General features: G+C 36.8%; 1 pseudogene; it reads right to left on the bottom strand.

Moving 5' to 3' along the window:
• Window positions 1-21,660, bottom strand: part of LOC126438168 (protein HIRA-like) — a 445,447-nt pseudogene that overhangs the window by 11,891 nt on the left and 411,896 nt on the right.

Below are 21,660 nucleotides of genomic sequence, written 5' to 3'. Positions count from 1 at the left end.
AGAATTTCAAGGACAGATTAGTTGATGGACACTATTTTTCAAAAACTGGTTTGCGCCATGCATATCTCCAAATACTGCTCGGTGAAGAATCTCAAAAAGTGTGTGTAGTAAATACCCATTTTGGTTTATTTAAATATTTGTGTTTGCCTTTTGGCAGTGCTTCCACACCCACCACTTTACAACAGGATTTGGAACAGATGACTGCAAAATGCCAAACTATTCAAACTATTTGGATGATATTATCATAGCAGGTCATACACCTGAAGAACATATTGCAAATTTACGTCGTTTGTTTTGTGTGTTATCTGAGTCAGGACTAAAGTGTAGACTGGACAAGTGTGACTTTTTTAAACCTAAATTGCAGTATCTTGGTCATGTCAAACAGTCAAGGTGTACATCCACTTCAGTCACATTTGTTAGCCATATGAGATTTGCCAGTTCCTCGCAATATCACAGAATTGCAGTCAGTTTTAGGGAAAATGAACTATTATATTTGGTTCATACCAAATGCTGCACAATTCGCAGCTCCACTGCATCACTTGCATCGCAATAATGTCCCCTTTCCCAGCAGATATGTTGTAAACAGTCTTCACGGGTTTAATGCTGGATCATGTTGTGCAAATGCCACAATATTTGCTCAGAGCAACTGTCCGACATCTTCAGCTGGTTCAACCTTGCTTGTGGCTAGGTACGACTGATGGTATCCGCACATCGATGTCCCATTTCTAGAACATGCCCACAAAGAATGCGCAGGCCTGGAAATCATGCATGTGCAATGATTTGCAGGTAGATAGTGCCATACTCAAACATCCATTGCCGAAAATCAAAGAGCGAGTCTCCTGTGCATGCACTGTATGCTGCATTTACTAACAGTACAGACAGACATTACTCACCAAAGACCGTACTAGAACAATGATATGAAGGGTCTGTTATCGAAAAATATTGATTTTTGCATTGTGATTCAATAGCAGCTAATCCAGGGTTCCAGGCTGTGCTCAGTTGAAATCCCACATCCCTGTTGATGAGATTAGCAGCAGTACAGATATGTATTGCTTCCTTTGTGATGCAATCCCAAAATGATGCCGGGGATAAAACTTCCATCTTTTCATAAATCATGCGATGTCCTGTATTCAGACAGTATTCCACAATTGTCAACTGCTATTAAACCACAACACTAAAAACAAGATTTTTTTGATAACAGACCCGTTATAACATTGGTCTAGAATGGTCCTTGATGAATAATGTCTGGCCATACTGTTAGTAAACGCAGCGTACCGTGCACACGCAGGAGAACCCTCTGCGATTTCCACATTTTAGTATGGCACCATCCATCCACAAATCACTGTGCATGTGCAATTTCCACACGTACACATTCTTCGCACTTGTGTCATGAAACGGGGCCTCAATGTGCAGATAACGTCAGTCGTACTCTAACATTCTGATGGCTTAAAATGTGAGTGAGGGTTATACTGATTTTTTTCTCCAAACCACATTCCACTTCTTCACGAGGTGACTTGGAATTTTGCATCCCTCTTCTGTAAGAGCTAGTTGGCTGCTGGAAAATCTCTTGACTTCCTCTCCATCAAATAGCGATAGGTACAGGAACTTTTAAGCCTCTTACTACTAATAAAATGAGTATACATACAAACTTTCCTTTTCGTCAGTTAATGACGTATTTGACTTTCATGCACAATATAATTCACACTTTCAACATACATATGTAACTTCCTGTAAGTACCTCGTACCGTCACACATTGGAAACAAAATGAGTTACAGTTAAAAGAAAGTTGGATCGACTACTATGACTTTCTCAAAATGAATTGGAAAATATGTCTTGCCTCTACCAAGACTGAGCCAAATGTCTAAAAGAGTACTTTTTCAACTGTTCTTGTTTCACATAATAATAGTCAATGACACAATAAGCAGTTCGGCATAAAAATTCCATGGTTCTTCCTTACACAAGCACTAAAATCTCTATGGATTGCCTGACAGGTACTTGTCGGTGCAGTTCGACCGCCGCGTCTACTTTCTTCTCGTGACTGATTTTAAACCTGTACACAAAAACATGTGATGTGCAGTAGGAAGGATTCTACCATCCCACACTCATATCTAGAATATTGTGTGTTCAAGATGGTAGAAGGCTGAGTGGTTCTAGAATTTACACAGAAATTCTCAAATCACTACAATACCTAGCCACCAGCAAGGTTGAATCACCTGAAGATGTAGGACAGCTGCTCTGAGGAAGTATTGTGGAATTTGCACAACGTGAACTGGTGGCAAACCCATGAAGACTATTTACAATGTCGCCTTTGTTTGGACAAATGATGTGAAGCAGCTTTGCAAATACTAAAAGGTGCATTGCTCAGTGATAAATGCTTAGTTCATTTAGATCGCGACAAACCACCAGTTGTATTGCAAGTTGATGCTTCCTCTTACGAAATCGGTGCAGGGCTTTCACACAGAATTGGTAATAAAGAGAGGCCTATTGCTTTCACATCAAAAGCGTTGCCTAAAGCTCAGTGTAACTACTCACAAATTGAAAAAGAGGCTTTGGGTATTGTGTATGGTGTCATCAAATTTCACCACTATTTGTATGCCAGAAAATTTTACTTGGTAATGGATTACAAGAATTTGCAGTCCTTGTTTCATCTGATAAAACTGCTTCCTGTACAAACTGCCCAAAAATTGCAAAGATGAGTTTTGTTGTTGTCGTCTCAATACCAGTACTAGATAATGTATCATCTGACAGCTCAACATGGTAATGCAGGCGTGCTTTCATGTATTCCAATTGGCCCTGGCGCAGACTTTGATGCTTCTGCTGCATTTGTTGTCACATCAATGCTCAGGACTCTGAATAGCTTCAATCTTTTCTGCTGAACTATAAGAAAATTGCACAGGCCACGGACGCTGATCCAGATTTTGCTCAACTACATTTGCACATATTGTCCTCTTTCCTTGCATTACATAAAGAACTCTGTGGTGCACCGATACTTTACACATCAGCATAGCCTCGCTGAAAAGAAAGGTGTGATTCTTGTACAAAATAACAGTGGTCAGTCACATGTATTGATCCCCAAAGCTTTGCAAAAAGAAGTGTTGCAGTTACTTCACACCAAGGACACTGGGGGATTGTTCGTACGAAACAGTTAGCATGTTGACACTGTATTTGGCTGGGTATGGACAGCCAAATCAAACAGATGATATCACAGTGTCACCCATGTGCGGAAAATCAGTCCAATCCACCATAAAAATTCTCTGCTTAGCCTAAGTTGTAATCGCCATGGCTATATGTGCACACACACTTTGCAGGACCTTTTTGGATCAATCGTTGGTTGAGTGAGTTTGACTTGTATAGCAAGTTCCCTTTTGCTGTTCCAGTGAAATCGACAACGGCAGGTTGCACAATTCAGGTGTTTTCAATGATCTTTTGCCTCGAAGGTTTATCTGAAGTAATAGTGTCAGACAACGGCCCTCAGTTCATTTCAAATGAATTTCAAACATTCTGTGAGCACAATGGCATACAGCATCTAACTAGTGCACTGATCCATCCACAGTTGAATGGAAAAGTGGAACATTTTGTCAGAACATTGAAGCAGCAGATGGCCAAACTTTGCTCTGCACACACCAGGGATGCAGCTCTTTCCCACCTCATATCGTTCGCACCTACAAGATGGACCATCGATGGCGGAATTACTTCACGGCCACTGCCATCAGACACTGCTCCACCCTCTTCGGCATCCAGCGCCGAAGGAAGGCCACAAGTATCACTTTGTGCCACATGATATTATCTTTTACAGGGTTTTTAGTGGCAGTCTAACAGTTTGGACAACTTAAAGCATTGAAGTATGTATGCAAACTTCCACATCTTTAACGAGATGACTTACTTGAGATGTTCGGCCAACCTTCCTTGCTGATTAGCCTGTCACTGCAAACTCTCTCTCTCTTCTTCTCCGAAATATGTTGCAAGTTACAGGGATTTCTCAAGACTTTTGCCTCTTATAAAAATAAGTAGATGTACAAAGTTTCATTTGATTCAACCAACGCTGTATATTTGAACTGCAGACATTTTACAACATCCCACTCTTCACATAAATAAATACTGGTTAGTAAGTCTCTCACATATCCAAATGTCAGAAACAAAGTTAATTTACATATAAGAGAAGGTAGGCTTAATAACCATGTCCATTCTCAGATGGTTCAAATGGCTCTGAGCACTATGGGACTTAACTGCTGAGGTCATCAGTCCCCTAGAACTTAGAACTACTTAAACCTAACTAACCTAAGGACATCACACACATCCATGCCTGAGACAGGATTCGAACCTGCGACTGTAGTGGTCATGTGTTTCCAGACTGTAGTGCCTAGAACCGCTCGGCCACTCCGGCCGGCTCCATCCTCAACATGAATCTTAATACACGTCTTCCCCTCACCAAGGCTAAGACAAAAGTTTTAATGGTTCTTTTTCAACTATTCACATTACTATAACAATGGTCAAAACACAATTAGAACAGGGTAGCATAAACACTCCATGGTTCTACTGTCCATTTTCACTAAACTTCCATGGATTGACTGACAAGTACTTGTTGGTGCAGTTTAGCTGCCATGTCTACATTCTGCTCATGATTCATTTCCAACCTGCACACACAAACATGTGACACGCAGTGGGTAGGATTCCACTTTCTTGCAGTCATATCTAAAATATCATGTGTTCGAGATGGTAGAAGGCCGAGTGGTTCGAGAATTTAAGTGATAATTCTCGAATCCCTACATATCCCCCACCCCCGATTGAACATGTTTTTTTTATACACAATCATTACATACATAATATCACACATAATAACATTTACATTTTAGCAGTATACATTTCTCACATAGGTTTATATATACATCTTCCACTTCAATAACAACCCTTTGTTTTCTCCAGAGCAATATGAGTGTCTCTTTATTCTATTCTCACTTTATTTTGATATCAAGACCTGAGTATTCGTTTGTGATTTAGTAAGCTTGACTGGTATTTAGGAATCGTGAGGACTCTTTCCTTATTTCCAGTTGTAAACTTCAGGTGTTCATGTAATGTTGAGTAATCTATTTTCTGTTCTCATTCTTTGTACTACCTTTTTATTAGTACATACTAGTTTTATTATTTTTTGCAGTTTGGAGGAACTCTGAGCAAAAGGAAAGTGTTCTTTTTGACATTTATTTAAGTGAAACACAATAATGCAAATTTTGTATAGAATTCATGCTTTCCAGAATAATCGCTATAAAATGTGTGACTTCTGTCACGATACTGTCCCCTTCTGCTAGGATCAGTACGTATACCTTATTTGAGGGTTGACCTTATGAGTGCTCTTCCACTCTTTCCATTCTGGTAGGTATGTCCCTTTATAAAACATTGCTGTTTTATAGGCCACAGGTCATCTTATCTCCATGTAGGTACACCTGCCCTTTATACTCAGTAAATGCAGGGTACACCCCACTTATCCTTTCTCAATAGGCCTCACGGTTCATTACCCCAGTGTACACTTCTATGTATAACCTAATTAAGTATTTTATGATTAAGATATAAATCTATCACAGACTTCACATTCATTTCTTAATACATAATCTATTTCCTAGTGTTCTCCTCTACTTCTCAAAATATATACTCTCCATAGATAATATGTCTACATACACTATTTAAGTTCCACTATCCTACAATCCACTGATTTTTCTTAAATGACTTATAACGATTAATTCCACTCTAGCTTACGTTCTCTTTCTTTGCTCATGCCTCTTTCTTGTCCATCCCCTGCTCACTACTGCTGTATAGTTATTCCACTAACTCACATGCTTTTGTCTCTCTTTGTGCATGAGTTGATCACCACTATACTTTCTTTATATACACCTCTTCATGTATACACAACGAGGTAGAACTGTCATAGTTTTTATATATATGTACACATGTTCCTATGTACACACATTCTTTCACCTACAACACCTGGCGGTTCTCACATCGCAACAGGTTTTTAGTCTGTAATTTCAATGTTTGTGTATAAGGATATTCTTGTGTGTAAGTGGATGTGTGTTCATGTAGTGTGATTCTTTGGTGTTCTTATCTAAAGATAAGATCTAGGTTACTAGAAACCATGGAAACCAGGAAGGACTTCTTCAGCGATAGAAGTTAGTGAATATGGAAAGAGGGGAAAAAATAGATAGTTCCTCAATTGAGAAGTAATATAGGAAAAAAATAGATGTGGTTGCTAAGATCGAAGAAGAGAAAAAAAGATAGCCCCAAGGACGGGAAACCCTTCCCACCCTCCTTCGCCAGGATCCCTACCTCCTACCTCACAGGTACTTGAGTGAGACACCAGAGGTGGTTTGCTGTTAAATCGTCTCCTACCGAACGGACATCCCCAACTTCACCCTTGAGGTCCCCAAAGGAAATCTTAGCAATCCTATGGAAACAGCAAGTGATGAAGAATCAGGCACACTTGTTTGTGAGGGTTGTTTGAAAGTGTGATGTATGTTTTGTGTTAGCCATGATTTGTGTGTTCTTGTAAACAATGGTTTTATCTATGTTAACCACCCCTTTCAAAATTGATACAAACACTTCCATTTACATCACCTTTCATAAAAGGTATAAAATATTCTGTATAAAACAGGAAATTTATACACTATTGTATAGTTTGTTACATGACATTATATTTTCCACACATATAATACTTCATTCATTTTATTTTTACAGCGATACTGCTTTCCTCCTTATTCTGTCATTCGCCTGGATCATTTTCTACTTAATTGTCATGTCCAGTTTTCTAAACACTAAAATTATAAGATAGATTTTAGGAATAGATGACAGAATAGTGTAAAATTTTAAAGGAATTAGGTGCAGGAAAACTGTTTTGGAAGAAACACCGAAAACAGCTTGGGATCTGACGGTTGTCACTCCACCCATTAACACAGAATGTTAATGTCCCTGGGGAACGTATACATTGTACTTCCCCTTCTCTAATCCAATTGCCGGATCTACTAAAAATAATGTCTTGGGATGTTTTATCGTTAGTACTCGATATGGTCCTTCATATCTCTGGAAAAATTTATGAGTCTCTTTCTTTAGCGTCGAGCTTTGAAGATGTCATCAACTTTGTATTGACGTTCCACAGCCTTTTCATTATGTTTACTTACTCTTTGTTGTGCTTTTTCAACTAATTTCTTAGAAACTATTTTCTGATTCACTTCGTAATCAATACTTGGTTGTTCAGACCCATTAAAACACTTAATTATAGGTTCTCCAATAAATGCTTTACCTATAACGTCTAAAGGTGTCAACCCAGTCAATAAATGTGGTAATTCATTTAAAATAAGTTCAAAATCTTTAATTTTTGTTGCCCACAAAATATGTTTCTCATGACAGTAAGTATGACACAATTTTCCAGTTTCCTTCATCACTTGTTCACACAGGTTTGATGATGGGCTATAATTAGATATTAGCACCTGATGAATACCTTCCCATGCTAGGATTTCTTTAAATTCATTACTTACAAACTGTGGTCCATTATCTGTAAGAAACCATTTTGGTTTACCTACTTCTAGGAAGTATTGTTGTAAAAAGTGTATAACTGTTTGCATATTTGCTTTTTTAATAGGATATAGTCTAACATACTTTTACCAGCACTCTATGATGACCAAAATGTATGATACTCTTCCCTTTCTTTTTGGAACTGGTCCAAAAATGCTGCCGCTGTGAGATCATGTAACGATAGGAATAATAGGATACATTTTGTATTTTACATGAGTATTATTCTCTTCCACTTTCTCGGAAATTTCACAAGTTCTTATCAAAGATGCTATTCTACACCCTAGTTTCTTAAAATAATAAAACTTATTCATATGTGTTATTAACTTTTTTATTCTGAAGTGTCCATATCCTGTATGAAAATACCACACAAGTGCGTCTTCCATTACCTTCGGAATACATAAGCACCAACACTATGATGTTGTGCTCTCTCTAAAATAAGTTATGACCTACAATTTTCCATTTTCCTAATTGATCAGGACGATGGATATTTTCTGTTATTCTTTCGGCCATTTCCTTTACTCTGATGTTCGGATATTCTACTGACATAAAATTAATGGTAAAAATAACGCTGGGTCCTTCTGTACATTTCAATTCTTTCATTCCTATGGGTAGCCTAAACAAAGCATCAGGTACAATATTCTCAGAATCTTTTACATATCGTATCTTAATATCATACTCCTGTAGGAAAAGCATCCATAGCATTAACCTATTGTGCAATAATTGACTACTCATTAGAAAGGATAAAGCTTGATTATCTGTATAAACGTGGATTTCAGATCCCCACACTAGCGTTTGAAATTTTTGAATGCCCTACACAATTGGCAATAGTTCCTTTTCCATAGCTGTGTAATTTAATTCATACCTATTTAGCCTATGGCTAGCAAAAGCTATGGTTTGGTGTTCTACATTATTTAAATCCCACTCTCCTTGGCAAAGTTTCACAGCAATACCGTAATCAGATGCATCTCTTGACAACTTAAAACAGTTTGACCATTACCGGAGGATGTAATATGGGTGATTCTACAAGTGCTCTTTTGATGTTTTCAAATGCATCAGTTGTACCTTGATTCCAAGTCCATGGTACTCCCTTTTTTAATAAACGTAAAATTCTCGGGTCATTTAGTTCTTGCCCTCGTATTTAACATCAATAGTATCTGGCCATACCTAAAAATCCTTTTAGCTGTCTTACATTTTTGGGGTGTGGACATTCTTCGATAGCTTTGATGCATTCAGGGTTCGGTCTAATCCCTGTATCCCTACAATATGACCTAAGGACTTAAGTTCTTGGCACACAAAATAGATTTCAACAGTTTCACCATAATACCTTTCTCTTTAAACCTTTTCAAAGTCTTGCACAAAGTTAAACAATGTTCTTCGAAAGTAGTTGATATTATCAGGATATCATCTACATATATTATAAATCCTTCAATAACTCTCTGCCTAGTGCCTCATCTAACGCACGTATTAATACAGACACAGAGACATTAAGTCTGAATGGCAGTACATTGAAACGATATGATTTTCCATCAAACAGGAATGCTGTATACTTTTTAAGATTCTGTATGTAACTTTATTTGCCAATATCCCACAGTCAGCTCCATCGTGCTAAAGAACCTTGCCTTTTCAAATTTGGATAACAATTCGTCAATATTAATCAGTTTGTCTCTTTCTGTCTCTATATGTCTATTCAATGTATGAGCGTCTAAGACTAATCATACTCCACCTGTAGCTTTTTTCACCATGACCAGAGGATTATTCATGATGCCGGAACTACGTTCTATAATATTATTATCAGTCATCTTATTGATTTCATCTCTAACTGCTTCCTTAAAACTCACAGGTATGGGATATGGCTTACATAAGAATGGAGTGTCATCTTTGATTCTGAATTTACAAATATAGTCGCTGATGTTACCTGGACAATCAGAAAAAACTACTTCATATTCCATTAAAATTTTATATAAATCTCTCTTTGTTGTTCAGTTAATATTTGGGATTTATTAACTCTATTGTGTATATCAGTTCGATGTGTTCCGGATCTACATTATCGATCTTGGTTACAACTGTGCTGTAGCTGTTAATCACAGACAGACACTGACACTCCGCTGTTTGTTTTTCAATGCAGCTGTTTATCATAAATGGAATCCAACATCTACTATTCCCTTTACCAAAACAAAGATTTTTGTAGAAGTTTAAGATGATCTTAAACTCTAATAACCAATCTAAACGAAACAATACATTCCTGTTAATATTTTCTACTATCAATAGTGTTTGACAAAATAGTATACCTCCAATATGACAGTTCACCTGAGTTTCATATTTCACAATTTTACTTTTCGTTCCAGTTATCCCGACTATATATACTCCAGTTACTGGCAATAATGGTAAGTGATGTTTATTTTGTATCGAGTTAAAGAATTCTTTGGATATGAGTGATACTTCACTCCCCAAGTCTATAAATATGTTAATCTCGGAAGTCTTCACAGTCCCTGCTATTATAGGTTGTGGGTTATTAGTATCTAAGCATGGTTCTTCAAGCAGCAACCATTCCTTTGTAGGTATTTTGTGAGTAAAGTTAACACACGTATACCAAATGAGGCCTCCTAGTGTATCTCTACAATCTGGGCCCCGGCCCTGAATACAGACTGAACCATGTTTTCCTCATTACCACTCATTACGGGTTGGTTACCGAAATGAGGTACTACATTTCCATTCAACGTTTTGTGGTTACTCGGTACAAATCCTTGGAAGTTACTGGATTTAGATTTGAAGGTGGATGCTTCTTTTGGTAATTGTCGTTACAATGCTGCTTATTGTACTGGTGTACTTTTGCGAGGTTTACTTCATGCTTTTTGAAATTATTTCCATTATTTCTTTTATAGTTCGAAGTTTCCCCTTGGTGTAAAGCTTCATTACGGTCCTTATTTATGGCATCTAGTACATCAATGAAAGATAACAGTTCCTCTACCGTTTTCCAGCCACTAAATAAGATGTCTTTTCTTGCACAACTGGGTAATCGTCTAATTAAAATTTGCACTAATCCCTCTTCTTCCATTGGCTTATCTAAGTACTTTGCCCATGTTTTTAGATGCCAGTCGAAATATTTCCTCATGGTACCCCAAGTATTGTTGTAATATTTTGGGTCCACAGATGTGATTATTAACTTTTCCTGCGCATCAGCAGACCAGTATTTCTCTTTAAATTTCTTTTGGAAGTCTCCCTAACAAGAAAAATTCTCAGTATATACAGTTCCCCATTCTGAGGCCTCTCCTAGTAGGCACCCCACAGGAAATATGATCTTTTTAGAATCTTCCCAATTCTTTGGCAAAGCTTGATTGAATCTTTTCAAAAATGAGTCGGATATACATCCTCGTCTGGCTTAAATTTAGGAAATTGCCTGGATAACCCTGAATTAGACCCCCCACCACCACTGTAGATCAGTCATTACTTTACTAGTTAATACTACATACTGTGAAGTTACTCCTTTGTCTACTTTATTCTGGATAAGTCTGAATTCCCGTCACAGGTCATCCACAACTTTCTTGGTATCACGAAGTTCAGAAGATATAAAGGAGATATGTTTCCACATGTTACTTTCTTGTAAACTTCCCGATCTACATGTTCTTCCACCTGTTCCTCCAAACTATTAATATATATGATATCAGAGTTCACCAATTTCTCTTTGAAGTTCCTTTCCACATTATCCACTCTTGTATTAATACCTTAATTTGCGATTCAGTAATTGGCATTAAGTTATCTTGCTTACCGACACCCTCAAAGTACTCAACCCTTGCTTTACAGCATTGAATTAAACATTGCACACAATTTCAAAGGATCCCAACTTTTCATTAAGCTCTGATTCTGCACTATTACATTTGTCTCCAATATTCAATTCTAACATTTTTGTCAGATTCTAAAAATTATCATTCTGTTTCTGGCTGAAATAGGTAAACATTTGATTTACATGAATAGTCAAGGAACTAGTCAATTCATCCTTTACATCTAATTTCAAATTTCCTACTTTACTATTTAAGGCATCAAATTCAGTCTTTGCAGCATCCATGCCTTCACGTAGTTTACTAAACTTTTTGGTTTGTGAGTCGACTTTGGCATTTGGCAAACATAGGTTTGTCGCTTGACTATTTAGAGTTTCACTCTGGACATTTAGAGTATCCCTCTGAGCATTCAACACTTCACTATGGGTACTTAGTTGAGAATGTACTGAACCTAATTTTTCACTTAAAGTTGCATTTTGAGTATTTGAAGCTTCACTCTGGGCATCTAATTTAGAATTTAAAGTTTTGATCAGATTTACTAACTCACACCAGTCTGGTCCTTCTTTGCTAACTCTCATAGCCATGGGTGGTTCTGAAGTTTCCTTGACCTGCTGTATATTATCCATACTACTATAGGCTTTAGACCTTGTAAGCATTTAATGCTAATTGTAATTGTATGTTATCCATACTACTATAGGCTTTAGACCTTGTAAGCATTTAATACTAATTGTAATTATACTAAATACACAGTAACAGTTCACTCCACAGTATTCTGTCACACTTCTTATTACAGTAATTAAGTTATGTTTCAAGCTCAGCCAGCATAGAGTTCTCACTGCGTAGGTGAGCAGATGTGGAAGCAGGGCAGCACCAGTGAACAGCAACTCGTGCCAGCAAAATCGGATGTTGGTTTCCACGTCTGCGTCCTCGCGATGTGTGTGAGGGCTGTATAATCCCCGCACTGAATCTTCTTTGTCTGACTGTTCTAGAAGTATTACTTCTTGGTCTAATACAGTGAGATTTTCTCCTTATTATGCTCAGTTACTAAAGCGATACATGATAGATTTTTCTCTTGTTTTCATCTTGAAATTCCTCTATTCTTCTGTCCTGTCATGGTCATCATGTTCTAATGGTTTGGATGACTTAAAAGTGTTGAAGTATGTATGCAAACTTCCACTTCTTTAAAGAGATGACTTACTTGAGATGTTTGGCCGACCTTCCTTGCTGGTTAGCCTGCCACTGCAAACTCTTTCTCTTCTTCTCCGAAGTATGTTGCTAGTTTCAGAAATGTCTCAAGACTTTTGCTACTTATAAAAATAAGTAGACATATAAAGTTTCATTTGATTCAACCAATGCTGTATATTTGAACTTCAGACATTTTACAAATCCCACTCTTCACATAAATAAATACTAGTTAGAAAGTCTCTTGCATGTCCAAATGTCAGAAACAAAGTTAATTTACATATAAGAAAAGGTTGGCTTAATAACCATGTCCATTCTCAACATGAATCTTAATACACGTCTTCCCTTCACCAAGGCTAAGAAAAAAGTTTTTAAAGAGTTCTTTTTCAACTATACACATTACTATAACAGTGGTCAAAACACAATTAGAACAGAGTAGCTTAAACACTCCATGGTTCTTTTGTCCACTTTCACTAAACTTCCATGGACTGGCTGACAAGTACTTATTGGTGCAGTTCGACCGCTGCATCTTCATTCTGCTCGCGACTCATTTCCAACATGCACGCACAAACATGTGATGCACAGTGGGCAAGATTCCACTTTCTCACACTCATATGTAAAATATCATGTGTTCAAGACAGTAGAAGGCTGAGTGGTTCTAAAATTTACACAGAAATTCTCGAATCACTACAACAGCAGACGGTGGGTGCAAGGCACTTGCATGTATCTTCTTTAAGGCCCAGTTGGCTTACAGCGCCGCCATCAGTTTCGCATCTGTCATGTACACGATGATCTTTCAGTCTCTCTTCCCCCAGATTCACGGATCCAGAGGACAATGTGGCCACAACAGCCACCAGAGGGTGTCATCACAACACTGCAGGATGACCCAATGGAGATGGAGCCTTCGCCTCCTCTCGTCCTACCGATGGATATGGACCCACCCACATTGCAGCAGTCGCCGCCTTCTTCATATGGTTCATGGCAGCAAGAGGTGGACGCGTACCATTCTGGTCATTTTCTGCGGAAATGCTTCCACCAGACTACAGGCCAGATGGCGGGGTATGGCTGGAACCTTGATGTCTCCTGCAGCCACAGCTTACAGGCCGGCAATGAGCTCACACTCCTGCCTTCCACACCCTGGTCGCACTCCCTACACAACAATGGTCCATTACTTTGTGGGGGAGGAATGTTCTCACATAACTGCAAGCACTGGAATGAAGATGAAGAACAAAAGAGAAGAGAAGGTAGTGAAACGACATTGGCCAATGGTGTGCTGATCAAGACCGCACCATGTAAGGTGCGGTCTCTACAAGAGGAGAATATAAGCGCCACTCCTGCCAGCCTTGGCCGCTCAGTATACAGACAGTATTAGTACATTTGTAATAAAAACTATTACTGTGGTTTTGCTTGAATTGTTGTATAGCATTCTGAGAATGCAGCATCCTTTAGGCACCCTATTCGAGGTGAGTGGGCAAGACCCCACAAAACTTTTCCTTGGAATTAAAAATGTTGTTTCAAGCCTCATAATGGCATTAAAGTATTAATGATATAGCAAATATCATTACTGCTATTATATGATATAAAGGAAGCTATAAACCTAAGCCTGGCTTCCTAGAATGACATACATATGAGCATAAAGTATGCATTACCAGGGTGTACACGCGGACAAGAAAAAAGGAATTCCCAGTTAAAAATGCACATTTTCCCATGTGATAGTACACTTCTTCCTAGGTGATGATAAGTGACAGTATAATTCCCTTCAAGCTGTAAAAATATCAATCCTTTGAATGGTAAAGGTTTTATACATCAGTGTGAAACTTCACAGAATCAAAGAAAAAAAAAAGTTTTGGAAAGCTCTGATGTGCAGCAACAGTTACGCTGCATATTTTCATATTATGATACACTGCATATGTTTGTATTTGTATTATGCTAGTATAGATTCGAAACAGCACGTTAGTTTCCAAAGCACTGAAATTGAGATTGAAATGCATTTTTGTAAGCTAGTCATACCTCATCTCACATGATTTCACCAGCCAATGACAGCAGATATTCAGAGCATAGGACACATAGCATAGTCAGTCACAACAGCAACATCATTGTTAAGTAGAGTGAACACGCAAATAGGAAAAGTTAATGGTTTGAATTACCGTATATAGTGTGGCTACAAGAAAAGTTAAGCTTTCACATATAATATTGGTCTTTATTGCGTGTGTTACACTTTAAGATACGTCACACAAATGTGCCAGTAAAATTTTAAATAATGACATAAAAGTCTGGTGTCTGTGCTGTAAATTCCTCTAAGTGGCTAGTCCTCAATGTGTTAAGTTTTAAATGAGAATCAAACACTCTGTGATTTTAGAAATTCATTGAACATTCGCACATGTAATATGAAACATCTTGCGCAAAAGGAAATTTACTTTGAAACGAACACTTTTCAAAACACAATTTTCCTGCAAGCTGTCAGGAATAAGTTTTGTTTTAGCAATTGCTACAGAGTGCCAGAGAACACGTGGGGAGCTACGATGATGTAGGAAGCCCATATGTTCATACATATATAGTGTTAAGAGCTCTTACATGACATCATAAAAGCAACAGAATACTCCAAGAGCATTGGAATTTCTAATACCATAATAAAATGCACAATTCGGCTTGAAGTGCACATTTTTTTTCATATGTCCAGATTCACAATAAATGGGGCCACAACCTGATATTATGATTTCAGTGCGGTTTTCTGGGTGCCAATTTTCTTGGAATACCAATACTGTAGTATCTCCTGTTTGGTTCTTTATTGTGGCATAATGAAATACATGCCAGGAGATGAAAATGTGCACTTGAAATTTAGTGAAGAGTTGAAACTAGGTAATAGTGCAGAATAAAACACTTTGTTTATAATAAATTGACTGCCTCTGGGGTAAGATTAATAAAAGCCACATTTATATAGCAAATCGAAAAAAATAACTTCACTGTTCTGAAAGTGATTGACTGCCAAAAACATGGAAATAAAATAAGTAAGAAAACTGAAACTAATAACATGTGTTAGCCTTCCATAATTATGTAAATTTATTTAAATTCATTTGATAGCTTCCAGCCACAGAAATAGGCTTTGTTTTCATTTGATGTGAGAAGCATAAATGAAGAGGAAACATCAAAATCACTATATGTAAACACGGCTTACGTGGATACCAACCCTCCCCACTACAAGCCAGACTGCTATGCGCATGCGGCAATCTGGCAGCTTGGGTGCGCCAAAATATTTTTCAGGGTACCATCTGGCTGCTTCTTGCTAATGCTGATGAGTAGATTTTTTATCTATCCAATTAAATAATTTTATCTATAAATTATTGTTTTCACTGTTACATATTACGTACTTCAAGCTCATATGTACATCATTCTAGGAAGACAGTCTTTGGTTTTATAGCTTCCATTAAATCTTAAAATAGCACTGATGATTGTTGCTACATAATTAATACTTCAATGCCACTATGAGGCTTTAAGCAATATTTGTATTTGCGATGGAAAGTTATGTGGACTGTGTACCACAATAACTATTTATAACACAGCTATGACATAATTATTTTTTACAAACAATATATTGTAAGCATTATTTTTAATTGCAATTAGTATTTTAAAAAATTTATTACCTTACAACACCATTGCTATCCATTTTACCCTTTATAACCCCCCCCCCCCCCCCTTTCCAACCAACTTTTCCTACATTCCATTCACCTCCCTTCTTTTTCAAATCAGGCTGTAGTAATAACTTTAAGATTGTAATAATAGTTTTATACACTGAGCATTGCAGTTCATTGTCCTTTTTTACGTGATTGTAAACACAAATAATTTTACATGGCAATATTTCCACATCATAAATAATCTTAGGTTAGTAGTTAATGTCTCCTTCACCTTCCTGAAATTTTAAATCTACATATGTACATTTACTGCAGCTATACTCTGCAAACCACCATAAGTTGATGGCAGAGGTGCTCACATTATATAGTACATTCGTAAATATATATATTTACTTTTATGAATCCATTATTACAAAATTTTATGGATATACATTATTACAAAATGAGCACCAGTATTATGGTTAATCCTACTGGTAATTCATTTCATTTCAGGCACTGTAAATAGTATCACAATGATACTCCATCGATGGACACTATACCATAGCAACTGTTGATAACACAGCTACACTGTACTTACTGTAATTATTTTTTCATAAACAATGCCACCTAGCCTACACTATTATATCAATGTTTATTCACTTGAACAACTGTAATTTCATATTATTCATTTTATTTTATTATCTCATCTATGCAATCCTTTTACAGTTTATCCTGTGTGTTTGTAATTATATTACAAAATGGGGAATGTATACATCAACTACTGTAAATGTTAACCATATGTATGCTGAAATTGTTTTTTACAAGTAAAGCCATCTATCTTGCTGTTAAGTACAGCACATGTGTGTTAAATAGGGCAGTTAGTTGTTTGAACAATCATAATATGATATCCTACTAGTTTTACTCTTATTTCATTTTTAATCTTTGTGTAATTTATTACACATGTCTATAAAATTACAGTATGTAAATGGTAGATATATTGCTACCCCTGCACTCTCTTGTAGCTGACATCACTTGTGACAACACATAGTACCAGTAATTAATTTGCAGTCATCTGTTGCTCACATTATACCCCATATGTTTTGTACATGTAGTGATTTTAATATGGAAGGCTTTTATATATGGCAAGAGCTCCCTAGATGCTTCAGTTCTATTTTGGATTCAATGTAACCATTTGTTTACCAATGATACTATGTATATATTCCACTCAGCCTTCGAAAATGATGTGTAATTAACACGTGTAGGGCAGCTTTTCAATATACAATGTGGCTAAGACAATCTGAAACTTTGAGGGGAACTATCACATTGGAAACGGAAACACTGTGTGGGTAGCACCTCCCGTTGGGTAGACCACTCGCCTGGTGCAAGTCTATCAGTTGACGCCACTTCGGCAACTTGCATGTCGATGGGGGTGAAATAATGCTGATGATAAGGGCAACACAAAGCCCAGTCCCTGAGAGGAGAAAATCTTCAGCGACTTGCCTGCGATGGGGATGAAATAATGATGATGATAAGGACAACACAACACCCAGTCCCTGAGAGGAGATAATCTCTGACCCAGCTGGGAATCGAACCGGGGCTGTTAGGCATGACATTCCGTCTCGTTGACCACTCAACTACCAGGGGCGGACAAAAGAAACATTACAGTTGTTATCAGGTCAGATCAGATAACCATATTAAGTAGAACAGATATTAAATTTATTCTGTACAACAGCCGAAACAACACAAGTATTTTCTGAGAAATGTACAATAACACTCATCTCTAAAATTATGTTTTTATATATGACGTCAATGGAAATACCTTCTTGAATGAGAAACCTGGCAAGACACATCAACCAACTGTGGTACTCCTTCGTTGAATTCAGTGCAACACATGCTGAAAGTTGTTGTTCCAGAAAGCTTATTGTGCATAGAGGCCCAACATTTGCACCATTAAGAAGGCGACTTGCCGTAGACGAAATCCTGTAGAAGGAAAAATGTTTTGATGAATGTAGATGTTTTTTTTTTACCAGAAGACAAAGTACTGTTGATAATGTGAATAACTCGACAGCATCCAGCTTTATAATACATTAATATATGGATAAAGAACAGATATATTACTCCAGATTTAAGATGGAATCAGCAACCATTCTAGTACATTATAGTAGTTAATTTTTACTTAACTTCAGTAATGTAGCTATCATGGGGTACATAACAGCTTTTAAGCTCTAGTGTAATGAATGCAAAAGTATAATGGTGAAGGCAGTATCTAAGAAAATAAATTTTCCCATATGATGTGTTACATTAATTACTTTCAGTTAAATCACATAAATAAACTTAACTTAAAAGAGAAATTTGTGAGAGACTAAAAAATACATCTCACTCTGGCCTATGATGTGAAAATATGATTTATTCACCACTTTTTATCACATTATGGACTAAATTAAAGCACTTCTTGAATGTGGTGCGACCGAAGTTAGTGTTCAATGATCAAGATACACAGTGGAAAGGAGTTACAATAAGTGGTTAAACAATGGAACTTAAAAATAGCCATTTTCTCTGATTAAAGTATTTGGACAAAGTGCATGGTGTACCTGAATCAGCTGTAAAGATCATTTACTCACAGGTAATGAATTTTAACTAGGGTGAATATAGACTGAAGATGAAGCACACACTGGATGTTCAGCTGATGTCAACAGGTTTTGTTGTGGCTTCCTCATAGTCAAATAGATTTTTGGTATTATTTCATAACCACAAATAAAACAAAATTCTTTTTGATTTTTCAACTGTAACAATATTCATGTGGTGGATTTTTACCTTGCCAAATTACAAGTAAAAACAATAAATAGTCAAAAGCACTTTTGTTTGTACCTGACATAGTCAAATTGGAGATAAGTGATGTATGTTTATTAAAAGTTGTGCAATCAGAAAAATCCTTTATTAGTCAAGATAGCAAGTACAATTTTTTCTTTTATTGGTAAATAGTTTTGCCTATCTTAATTAGCCATCTTCAGATCTGTAATATGTGGGAAACTGAGTCTAAGAAAATAATACAGTGTAAACAATTAATAGAAAAACATTCTAACAGAAAGTGTGTACCAAAACCATTTTTTTATTTAGTGTAAATCACCACTTGGTAAGACATATCATCATAATTTTGTTCCAGCTGCACTGCTAATTATATAATCTGATGCCTGTAAGACAAATTTAAATCATGACACTATATATAATATAGTATATTAATATGTGAGAAAAAGTACAAGTTAAGATTATGAGTGTTACACAAGTTTACAAGATTTTTGAGTGCCATTTATAACAACAAAATCAAACATTCTCCATATGTGCATAACTGACATCCATACGTTATTTTGAAGGCACAGTATGACGGCGACTATGTTATATGAGACTTCCATATTTACTGTGGAAGTCTATTAGTAAGTGCACTCCACATGTGAATGTAAACATCACTGGTTACTCATGACACACGGTATCTGTAAACAGATAAGTACCCATGCCATAGCAGGCAGCAGGAAGAAGACCAGCAGGCACCTTGTGTCAGCGCTTAAAAGGAAGAAAGTTCCATCTGAGGGCACTGTTGACAGGTGTTGAGCATACTTGCCAACAGAACATATTTAGTAACAGACTTACACAGTGATCACAAAAGTCTCATGTAATGGAGTCAACATTACACATTTCATTTGTTCTTGTGCTATGTCTGCAGAGTAACATATGCATGTCAGATATGTTTGCACTATGCACACATGGAGAATATTTGATTTTATTCCTTTACATAGCACTCAACGATGTTGTAAACTTAGGTAACAATTGTAATCTAAACTTATACTTTTTTGGCATATTTATGCACTATATCACATACATCATCACAATTTAAAGACATCTGACATAATTACACACCACTGTTCCATTAGATTATATAATAAGTAACACAGGTTAAACAAAATTATGACAATGTGTCTCGCCATTTGGTGATGTATACTAAACAAAAAATTTAGGTGGAACAAACTTTTGTCAGAATTATTTTATATTAATTGTTTATATAGTACTATTTTCTTAGATGCAATTTTTGTTGTGTTGCAGATCTGAAGGTCATTAATTAATGCAGCCAAAAATAGTTGTAGATATAAAAACCTGTACTTGCCACCTTGACTAATAAATGATTTTTTTGAATCCACAGCTTTCAAAAAGCACTTTTACTACCAGGAATTTCAACAATTTTTTATTTATTTATTGGTGGAAGATTTGGAAGTAATCTTCATCACTTATATTTCAGATCAATGCTGAAGAGCTTCAGAGGCATACTACACTTTCTTCTGAAACCAACTGAAAAGTAGAGCTCCATTAAAAGTGATCAAAACTTCATGTAAGAAGTGGTCCACCGCTACAATAAAAACAAAGCTTACATTACAATTGTTGAACAAATCAAAAGTCAGAAAGTTCATGGGAATTACATCTAATTTTGTTCTATTTTTGAAATTTCAGCCCTCAACTGATTTCTCGCTCTTCCTCCACAGTTTCAAGGCCCACAACAAGGAAGAGATTCACTACTGTAAATGTGAACTCCACAGGCTTTACCTGAACATTTTTTAAACTGTAAAAAGTAAAAGAGAAGCTTCAACACCACTGTAATGCTCATGTAGTTGAAGAGAATCTAAAATAAGAAATATGGTTCACTGCTATAGAAATTAAAATGAAAATTAAAGATTTATAAACATAATAATTGAACAAGTGGTCTAAACAGAGAATCTATAATTTATAAGCAGCTGCACTAGTAAGTTGAGACAACAAATTTCAAATATTCAAGGCAGCTACAAAAATTGTAATCCAAGGTATCAAGTTTGTGTAAAACAGGCTGATAGCAACAAGAAGAGGAAAGAAATAAGAATAGATGATGCAAGGAAGTCCCACCAACCCCTGAAACAGAAAAGGTAAAAGTGTATGATAAGTGAAAAGCTGCAACCAATTTAAAAAGCCAAGATTCATATTTAAGAGTACTAATAATAAACTGAAGGTTTTGTGATGGCTCCCAAACCCAAGGTCTTTGGCGGTACTTTTGCGGCAGCCACCACAAATTTTATAAAGCGTGGTTAGTGACCAGGATGTAGCTATGTCTGTTGGCCGAAAAATAATTAATGACAAGAATTGCACCAGCTAGAATGAAGAGATAACTTATCTTTATTTCTGACAAAGCGTACACCAGCAATAAAAGTCCAAGTAATATCCAAGAGTAATCCATGTACTGAGCCTAGTTGAATACAATAGCAAATATCACACTGAAATGGCTCTGCTATAAGCTCCACGAAAGGCTAGCAATAGACAATCGACAATAGACTGTCCGTCTCAGGGCCAGCGCTCCTCCTCATATGCAAAAGGCAGAGGGTGCTGCGGACCCAAGCTCAGCCATGGTGCGACCTCTTCCATTGGTGGTAAGACCCTGAGACGCCGACGGCCACGACAGGAACTGTGGCCAGCAATATCACGGTCAGGGCGCGTGTGCCTGAGTTGGTTGGTTGGTTGGTTG

Source organism: Schistocerca serialis, unplaced genomic scaffold (genome assembly GCF_023864345.2).
Source record: "Schistocerca serialis cubense isolate TAMUIC-IGC-003099 unplaced genomic scaffold, iqSchSeri2.2 HiC_scaffold_1261, whole genome shotgun sequence".
Classification (NCBI taxonomy): domain Eukaryota; kingdom Metazoa; phylum Arthropoda; class Insecta; order Orthoptera; family Acrididae; genus Schistocerca; species Schistocerca serialis.
The sequence above is the reverse complement of the archived record's forward strand: the minus strand, read 5'-3'. Positions and strand labels throughout refer to the sequence as shown.